Source organism: Photinus pyralis, unplaced genomic scaffold (genome assembly GCF_008802855.1).
Source record: "Photinus pyralis isolate 1611_PpyrPB1 unplaced genomic scaffold, Ppyr1.3 Ppyr1.4_LG2, whole genome shotgun sequence".
Taxonomy (NCBI): domain Eukaryota; kingdom Metazoa; phylum Arthropoda; class Insecta; order Coleoptera; family Lampyridae; genus Photinus; species Photinus pyralis.
In genome coordinates, this window is record NW_022170403.1 from 34,751,038 (window position 1) to 34,762,162 (window position 11,125).

Sequence of the window (11,125 nt, forward strand, 5' to 3'; positions counted from 1 at the left end):
ATTTAAACGAAATTTGATACATAGACGCTTGGAATAAAGGAAAATCTAACGCCGGTTTCAAAATTTGGTTTTGCGCATGCACAGTGCCAACTTTTTTATTTATGGAAGCATTTAAATGAAATTTGATACATATAGTACAGTCAAATCAGACCAAAAAATGGGCATTCCGTGCATCAGATATGTCATCTCTAATTTTTCTTTTAAATTGTTAGGATCAATATGGATGTGAAAAATCCAAGTTTTCGACATTGAAAGACCTGTGCGAACGACACAGCACTTGAAAATATGTCATTCTTCTTACCATTTTTTGGTTTTTGTAAGTTTTACTCCTGAAGACCCGATTTTAATGCAATTATTGTCGTATACTTTTTTGAACTAGACAAAATTTCTGACAATTTAAGCCCTTAAAGATCTCCGAACACCTAATAGTTTCCGAGATACGGCGCTTCAACTATTGGTAAATTTATTAGTTGTACAAGTTTTATCAAAATTTGCGTTTGCAGAAAGGAAACTTACAAAATTTGCACGATGAATTGTCGTAAGTCGTGAGTTGTAATAAACTTGTTGTCGAAGAAGTGCTAAAAATTGCAAATAATGAAAGCAAATTAAATATTGTTTTTGTCTTTTAGTGGAAAAATATCCATGTTTATATGATGCTTTATTCAAACCATAGTGTTGTGAGTAAGCTTTCTGCTACTGTCACAGATCTTCTATAATCGGTGTCTCTTGTCGAGCCAGGTCAGGCAAAAGGAAAAAATTTACAGATTTCGCAATCCATGCAACAGGTAGTGGATCTTGCTGAGGAAGAAGAAGATGACAACTTTCTTATCATGGGAGATGCTGGGGATCCAAAGGATGGATATCAACATTCTAGCTCTTTCTGTGCGGATTTATAGAGACTCCTCACGACAAAGTCCCCCCAAACGAACAAAATTATAAAAATGTTCATGAGGTTTTTATTCGAAAAAAAGGCACATTTTATTAAAACTGCAGAATTTACGAATTTTTGAAACGCTGTATCTCCAAAACTATTAGACTTACAGAGCCGGTTAAGGGCTTGAGATGTCACAAGTTTTGTCTAGTTTAGAGTATATGACAATAATTGCTTTAAAATCTGTCCTTCAGAACTAAAACTAACCAAAACCTAAAAATAATAGAAAAAATGGCGTATTTTCGAGTGTTGCATTGCTCGCACAGGTCTTTGGATGTCGAAAATTCGGATTTTTGACATCCATACTAAGCCTAACAATTTAATAAAAAAAATAGAAATGACACATCTGATGCAAGGTATTATGATAATTTGACTGAAGCCATAATATAGATTATTGCCATCGCGTTGGTAAAATAATAATAGGTTATAAACCACGTGCCATACTAGTGAAGTTTTCCTCATACAGATGCAGACAAACCGAATGGTTAATTAAAAAGAAACTAAAAGGATCTAAAATTCTTATCACTGAATCATTGACAACTATTAGGCATACTTTACTAAAAACTGCAATAGAGAAATTCGGCCAAAAAAATGCCTGGACATCTAATGGCATGATCATCATCCTGACCCCATCTGAAGATAGTAACCACGGCATCTCAACTGGATCACATAGGATAGGAAGTTACGTTTTTGGATTCGATCCAATCCATTATGGGTATATTATCTGTGTGTGGCGTATGTACCTACCTTTAATTTGCTAAAGACCGTTTAAATATTTCTTACGTGAGCATTATGCTGTACTTTGAATTTATACATTTGCCAATACATATGTAGTTTTAATTTGGGAATAGAATTTTTTTTTTAATATTTTCTTTTCTTTTTAATTTACGTTCTAATATTTAATTAAGGTTTTGATTGGAGATGAGTTTATATTATGAACATATAAATATGTAATCTTTTTTTTCACTGGAGTTCAATCAAACAGAAATCACAAAGTTTTCGTTTTGCGGTTGTTGATATATTAGAGGCCACCTAGGTAATTTTAGGTATATATAGTGATAGTTTTAGCGGGGAAAGTGTTCAAGTCTGTGCCTGCCCTCTTGTTTGTTTTTTTGTGTGTGTTTCTTTTTTCTTCTAGTTTTAATAATCCCTTTCATTAAATTTAGTAACAATTATAACAATATATGGTAGTATGAGTAACTTGACAATAGCGCATATAAATACAAGGTCAATATTAAAAAATTATATTACTTTCACCGATTATTTTCGTAACTTTGATATCGATCTGTTGGCAATTTCTGAGACCTGGTTAGGAAAACATATTCCTGATAGTTCAGTCTTATTTTCAGATACCTACAGCATTGTTCGAAATGATAGGAATTCGAGAGGGGGAGGAGTAGCACTTCTCTATAAAAATAGCATAAAACTGGAACAATTAAACAATCGTATGCAATCAACAAGTTTTGAATACATATCTACTAAAATACTATAGTAGCTAATCAAATTTTTATACTTTTGGTAGTTTATCGGTCACCTTCACTTCACAACTACCCGGGATTTGTAAACGATTTTGAACTTCTGTACTCGGATTTGCTATTGATTTCTGATAAAATTGTTTGTGTAGGAGATTTTAACTTTAATCTGTTGAATTTAAGTAAACCTGGAGTGCAACAGTATGTTGATATGCTATATAGTTTTGGTATCACCCAAGTTATCAATATGCCAACGAGGATTTCTAGTTCAAGTAGCACCCTTATAGATCATGTATTAACATCGGACACTAATTTAATCAAATCTTCTTCTGTGGATCTTAATCATTCTATCTCTGATCATGCTATCATTTTTATTCAGCTAAATTTAATGTCCTCTTTCAGGAAACCTACCTTTTTAAAGTATCGATCTTTCAGGTCAATCAATACAGAAATTTTTACACATGATTTGGTAAGCATTAATTGGCATCACTTATACAGCATTTATAACTTAAATGATAAGATTTCATATTTCAACAATAGTATACTTCTTTTATTTGATAAACACGCTCCCTTGCGGGAATGTCGAGTAACGAAACCAAAAGCTCCGTGATTAACCAATAATGTACGATTGCTGATAAAATTGCGTGACAATGCCTTTAGGAAGTTTTGTGCATCAAAATTGGATAGTCATTGGAATTACTATAAAAGCTTGAGAAATTATGCCAACAACGCAATTTTAAGGGAAAAACATGCGTTCATGGAGTATAGTGTTAAATACCAATCTAATAGCAGTAACGTTTATAAAAAATTTTCGGATCTTGTGGTAGGTCACAATAGCTTTCGAAACAAATTACCTTCTCATTTAACAGACGCTAATGCTGTTAATCAGTATTTTGCCTCTAATTTCTCTTTAAGTAAATCTACTAGTGCGAATTTAATACAGTTTTATGAATCTAACTTCTTTGTACATGATATCCAAAATTTTACCTTTCGTATGATCGACACCAAAGACGTCGTTGAAATTATTACCAAATTTCAATCAAATTCATGTGGGATTGATCATATTTCACTACAAATGATTAAGTTATGTTGTCCAAGTATTATACCTGTTGTCACACACTTAGTAAATGTTTGCATAGAACGTTGCGATTGTCCAGATCTATGGAAAACGTCAATCGTGCGCCCGATTCCAAAAATTTCCTCTCCTAAAGCGTATTGTGACTTAAGACCCATCAGTATTTTACCCTTAGTCTCTAAGGTGTTTGAAAAAGTGTTATTTAATCAAATTCAGAATTTCCTAGATTTATCACGTATTCTTCCCGAACATCAATCAGGCTTTAGAAAGGGATACAGTTGCGAAACGGCATTACTTAAAGTTACTGACGACATTTTGTGTGCTGTCAACGAGTCCAAATTTGTAGTCTTAATATTATTGGATTTCTCGAAAGCGTTTGATACGATTGATCATGATATTTTATTAGCAATACTACATTATATTGGCTTTGACCCGAATTCTATTACACTTCTCCTTCATTATTTAAAAAACAGAAGCCAATTAGTTGACATTAATGGGAAGACTTCAACAATGCTTAATTTGCGATGTGGCGTTCCCCAGGGTTCTATTTTAGGGCCTCTGCTTTTTTCAATATATACTGCTAATATTATAAACAAATTAAAATATTGCAATTACCACCTGTATGCTGATGATACGCAGTTATATTATGCATTTTCTAAAACGGAAGTTGAGAAGGCAAACGGTGAAATAAACGAAGATTTAAATACCTTCCTAAATTACGCTGAACAACATTCATTACATATTAACCCCAGTAAATGTAAGTTGCTATTATTTGGCGCATCACACAACACAGCTACTCGTGCCGAAGTTTCCTCACTCTTAGATATAAGAATCGGAAATAAAAAATTAGCGTTGGTTCAGGAAGCCAAAAATCTCGGGCTAAGCTTAAACGTGAATTTCAATTATCAAACCGATATCAAAAATTGTTCACAACGGGCGTTTGCTGGCCTTAGATATATACATCGAATTAAAGGTTTACTTGTACTTGTGTACTTGTACGTGTATGGGCCCTGTCTTTCTAAATTTCTTATTTATATAATAAAATTACATTTCGAACAGATGTTCATAATATTAATGTTCTTCGGAAAGATTTGATTACCATTCCTAACCATAACTTAGAACTATTTAAAAAGTCATTTTCATATAATATAGCCAAGATCTATAACTCACTTTCGTCGAACGTTAAAGAATTAGCACCATCTAAATTTAAACAAAAAGTTTACCACGATCTTTTAACATCTTATAGTTACCAATCTACTTTCAAGTTACTCTGTTTCTAAAGTTTATTTGTGTATTTTTTTTTTCTTGTTAATTTAGACCATCATTTATTAATTTTAGTTTGCTATTAAACGGGTTAAGTGGAAGAGCACAAAGGGCTGCATGCCTCTTAGTGAACTTCGCCTTTTGGACCCCAAGTTGAATGTATAATATTGGTATTGTTTATATATTTGTCATAGTGTGTCCAAATAAATTATTATTATTATTATTTTAGCTTTTTCTCGCTTTATGCGGTTGAGCTACGGATGACGGGTAATCACCAAGTCAAAAGTAGAGTATATCTATTGCTGTAGAAATGTTCGGGTTATGGATGCCGTTTTCAGAAGGACTGCTTTTTGTATTTTTGTGTGTACGTATGGGTGAATGTCAAGTTTTTTAAGATGTTGCAAAAAGTTTTTGCTAGTAACTCCTGTGACTGAGATGATGAGTGGAACTATTGTTGCCTTATGCTGTTGCCAGAGTTCTTTTACTTCTATGGCCAATGGTAAGTACTTTGTAATCTTTTCCTGCTCCTTTGTTATTACATTGGTGTCGTTTGGTATTGCAACATCTATTATAAATGTTTCTTGGTGTACTTTATCTATCAGTGTGATGTCTGGTCGATTACTAGTCACTGTTCTGTCCGTATGTACTGTCCTGTCCCAGTAGAGTTTGTGTGTTTTGTTTTCAAGTACATTTTGTGGTGTGTATCTGTAATAGGGTATTTCTGTTTCAATGAGTTTGTGTTTGTATGCTAGTTCTTGATGTATTATTTTGGCAGCCGTGTTGTGTCTTTCGGTGTATTCTGTACCCCCTAATAGTTTACATCCCCCCGTGATGTGTTCTATGGTCTCTGATGTTTGTTGGCATTTTCTGCATGTGTCTGTTTCTAATGCTTCCTTGATTATATATTTTCTATAGTTACGTGTTGCTATAACGTTGTCTTGTATGGCTAGTATGAATCCTTCGGTTTCTGGGAAAAGTTGACCTTTTTTAAGCCATTCATTATTATTATTATTATTATATATTATTATTATTATTATTATTATTATTATTATTATTATTATTTGGAACAAAGGAAAATCTAACGTTAGTTTCAAAATTTAGGTTTGCGCATGCGCAGTGCCAACTTTCTTATTTATGAAAGCATTGAAATGAAATTCTTCTTCTAAACTGAAATTGAAGTAGCACGTCAAAAATGGATTGCACCTATGCAACATGTTTGTGGCCGGATTTTTACGATTTTAACAGTTGCATCTTACAAATGGGAAATGAATGCAAGTGAAAATGCGCTTTTTGTACTTGTACTTTCCTACACTTCCGTAATACGCCTGTTATATTGCATCTTTGACAACGCCCGCCGCTTTCGCATGTCTTTGTCGTATCGATCTCGAATTAGCATCGCCCGTTTGTTACATCGAAATAGAAAGAGATTTGTTCGTGGCTTCCATAGATCGCATTCTTCGCAACACCGCCACTTTTGCACGGATAATTTTTTACATCGGAATAGATCTTCCATGGATCGCATATTTCGCAACACCCGCTGCGTTTGCATAAATCGCCCTTTTCGCATTAACCGCGCGCCTTTTAAAACGTACACACAACACTTATAACGTTCATAGGCTTTTTCACGCAAACCGTTATTTAAAAGTATTTAGACTTCCATTAATGCTTTAAATCTGAAAATTTGCATACCAAAATACTTGTAGTTTTTCATGATCTATCGAAAGAAAATATTATCATGATCGTTTTACTACTGGTCGTACCGGAAGTGGATAGCAACTTTCTAATTTTAAATAAAACACCCTATATTTTATTACATTTTCGAAATCTACATTAAGATCTACGTCGTTTGATACCACATTTCCCTATACCTGGCATCAAAAGTTTTTAAGTTATTCAAGATTTTTCAAAATTTTTGACGTTTGACTGTTTTTCTTTAGTGCCCTGTACCTATGGCTCCGTTGACTGGAATTTCAAAGTCTTCCAAATTCAACAATTATTTAAATTTTGATCGCTGTTCTACAAGGTGTTTTAAAATTAATGGTCAAGTTTAATAACTTCGAACCTTAAAAAGTTGATTTTTTCAAATGAAACCTGCTTTATTTTTATCCACTTTCAAATGTGAAAAAAAGGTCTACATCTATAAATATTACATCCCTGTTATGGTATTTGTTTTATTTAAGAAGTTAGAAGAAGAAGTTAGTAGATGTCATTGTACCATCCTTAGAAACATTGCCTGGGGAAGCTACTGGTTTCAATTTCAAATGACGGAGCGCCGGCTAAAAACGTGAAACAGCCTATATACTTTCACATCTAATTATATACAGGGTGACAATTTGAAAACTTACCAGCCCCCATATCTTAGTAAATAAACGAGATATTTAAAAAAATCAAAATCCGTTTCGGTAATTCGGAGGGGGAATCACAATGACATAGTTGGCGACGCACCCCCTCCAACGCCCCAGCCACCCCAACTTTTAAATCTTAAATAGTGACCCCCCATGTGTGATACGTCGTTGGAAAGCTCTGAAAAAATGCTTTCCAACCATACCAAATAGCATTACATTTAGGTTAGTAATTATCGTGCAAATCAAAAAATAAACATGGAAAATCGTATTTAACTTGAACTTCCAAAGCCGACTCGACAGCAACTCATTTTTGATCGCCAGTTATAATCTATTCTCAAACTCTTGTCGAACCTTTTCAAATGTTGGTTTTGCAATATTTCGATTCTTGAATTATTCTCTGTCTTAGTTCGTCTATGTTCGCCGGTTGCGTTTTAAATACGACAGATTTCAAATGTATCATATTAGTTTATTTTTTGATTTGCACGATAATTACTAACCTAAATGTAATGCTATTTGGTATGGTTGGAAAGCATTTTTTCAGAGCTTTCCAACGACGTATCACACATGGGGGGTCACTATTTAAGATTTAAAAGGTGGCTGGGGCGCAGGGGGTGGAGGGGGTGCGTCGCCAACTATGTCATTGTGATTCCCCCTCCGAATTACCGAAACGGATTTTGATTTTTTTAAATATCTCGTTTATTTACTAAGATATGGGGGGTGGTAAGTTTTCAAATTGTCACCCTGTATAAACTGTTGCCTACGAGTTGTAAATCTTGTTATCCATTGTATCGTATTTCCACCATCAGAAGCAGTTTATATATAATTAGATGTGAAAGTATATAGGCTGTTTCTCTTCTGGTATTGTTTGATTATAACGAGTACAATAGTCCGATGTTTCCCCAGACAAACTCGTACTAGTAATAAACACGTTCACCCAATCTCCACTAATTTTGTACGCGAATATGTTAACGTAACCGCTTAAAAATTTTTTTCACCGAACAGATTCTTCATTCTTACCAACTTAAAAATAATAAACCCCTATAACCCGTTTACCCTCAAACTAGCTATCGAGTTATCGCGCAAACGGGCGCACCCATAAACACAATGAATTTTCCATCTTTTTGTTGAAAACGATTAATTCAGGTACCCTGTAACCATTTTTATTCCTTTCATCGTCGTAACTGAACTAATATCCTACAAGAACATGAACATGCAATTGAGCAGATTAGAAAAATTGTTGTAGAATACAGTGCATTTGCTCATTGGCAATAGTTATCATCGATAGTCACATCACACAGAAAATATAACACAGACCACAGTGTATATTTCGGCCCCCGCTCTATCGTAACTCGCAATCAATAATTCTTTAATAGCTGGCGTCCCAATTATTCAATAAAAACCAAAATCGTTTCATCGATTGATGCCACATCGATGTGTCAATTGCTGATATTATTATTAATGGGAGAGAGTTGATTGAACCAGTTGAAATAAATTAATAAATCGAGAATTTATGTGCCCGTCTCTTCATGAGTTACACACTGAAATGAAATTTCGGTTATTATTAACTCTTGAGGTTAATGTCCATTATGCTTATTTAAAGAAGCCCCTTTCGAATGCATACTTAGGTACCAACAAAACGACACTTTTCAAAGACAACGTTGATAATGAATTTCGGTTAATTACTTAATATATGTACGTAGGCATGAAGATGTTTATGAAACAAACGACGGTAGAATTAACTGTCAGCTCGTGATAATATTACCGTGCATCATACTCCGACACAAAACGTGCCTAATAATTCTATAAGGAGTGCTTTAAAAATATATCCGCTGCTAGGTAATGTCACTAATAAGTTACTTTAAAAGCTGCGGTATTATAATCCCTTGTTATTTTCAGGTGTACTACATTAGTTTCATAACCTAAAACATGCCCAAGAGAACGTACGGGTAAGTTAATTTACATGTTCGTTGCTCGAGTTCCGGCGTATTTTCAATTTATTAAAACCTATTCTGTTACCATACATTTCTATTTATCTATTTTTACTAATTAATCTCAATATTATTCTGTAGTTTAGTATACGTTAAAATTGCCTACATGAATGTGAATTATTGTTATCCTGTGTGCACACGATTATTTGTAAACATTAGTTCGCTGTTTAGATTTGTTGTAAAAACAAAAAAATAAGTATATGCAGCTAATTTTCTTTGCACCTACATTTATGGGCAGCAGGACAGCTAAAAGTTTTGCAGCAAGAGCAAGGAACAAACCCTACCTATTTCCACTTCATGTAGCTAAATACGTTTTGCTTTTCCTACTAGCATATGAATGTACTAGTTACTGAACTATTTTGCTTTCGTAGCAAATTACTTTAGCTGCGGCTGTATCGAATAATCGACAAAGTTGGCAATAGAACCAAGTACCCTTTGTAGCCACTGCAGTACCAGTCAGTGACTCTCTTTGTTGTCTTAGTATAATATTTTATTATTATATTATTGAACAGAGCTGCTGTTGTGAACTATAATAGTGTAAACCATTTTGTTTTTTTAGTTTTCAGTGAGTCAAGCTGTATAAATGAACCTCGAACGCGTTTCGACAGCAAGGCTGTCATCATCAACAAACAACTGACATAAAATACAAATACGACCCGATTTATACTAATTACCTACAAGTGAAAGTGAAAGTTTACGAGCTTTGATTGGCCTAGAGGACCTCCTCTATCATTATTCATTAGGAAGGGTTTGTTTTTACGAATCTCTAAAGTCTAAACTTTAATAACAATCTAATTCATTTTTTATATACAGGGTGACAATTTGAAAACTTACCACTCCCCATATCTTAGTAAATAAACGAGATATTAAAAAAAAATCAAAATCCGTTTCGGTAATTCGGAGGGGGAATCACAATGACATAGTTGGCGACGCACCCCCTCCAACCCCCTGCGCCCCAGCCACCCCAACTTTTAAATCCTAAATAGTGACCCCCCATGTGTGGTATGTCGTTGGAAAGCTCTGAAAAAATGCTTTCCAACCATACCAAATAGCATTACATTTAGGTTAGTAATTATCGTGCAAATCAAAAAATAAACTAATATGATACATCTGTCGTATTTAAAACGCAACCGGCGAACATTAGATGAACTAAGACAGAGAATAATATTCAAGAATGCAATGAATATTGCAAAACCAACATTTGAAAAGGTTCGACAAGAGTTTGAGAATAGATTATAACTGGCGATCAAAAATGAGTTGCTGTCGAGTCGGCTTTGGAAGTTCAAGTTAAACTACTTCTGCCGTACCGCAAAGGGTCATGGAGGCACTGCCATATTTAAAAGGAATGCTTCAATGATTGAAACCACTACATTAAATGTCCAAACACAACCATGTGAAAGTCATGTTGAATTTTGTGGTATAAACATACCCCTTTTAAATATGGTATTGCTGGTCATATATAGACCCCCGAGTGGTAATATTAATCTCTTTCTCGATATTTTGGAGAATCTTTTAGTTGAAATTATGGGGCTAAATAAAAACATGGTGATTTGCGGCGACTTTAACATAAATTTTTTAGACAATACATCCCTTACTACGGCGATCTTTACCGACATCGTATCGTTGTTTGAACTAAAAATATTAATAAATGAACCAACCCGTATACATAAGAATTCACGTAGCTGTTTAGATAATTTTCTAGTTTCTAAGGTGTTTAAATTTGATATTCAAAATCAAGATATGGCGCTGTCTGATCATCATGGCCAAACACTGACGATATACACCCTTAATAATTGTAATGAAAACATAACCCCAGACTATAGAAAAAGAAGACTATTCTCAGGACAAAGTTTCAATAATTTCTTATCCTATCTTGTGCAAGAAAATTGAGATCAGGTTTATCAATGTACAAATTCTAATGAAGCTTTTAATTATTTTTTCGAAATTTTCAGATATTATTTTGAACTATGTTTTCCGTTCAAAACCCTTAGAATTGCTAAAAACGGTAAAAGACCCAATAAACAACCCTGGATTACAAGACAACTTGTAGA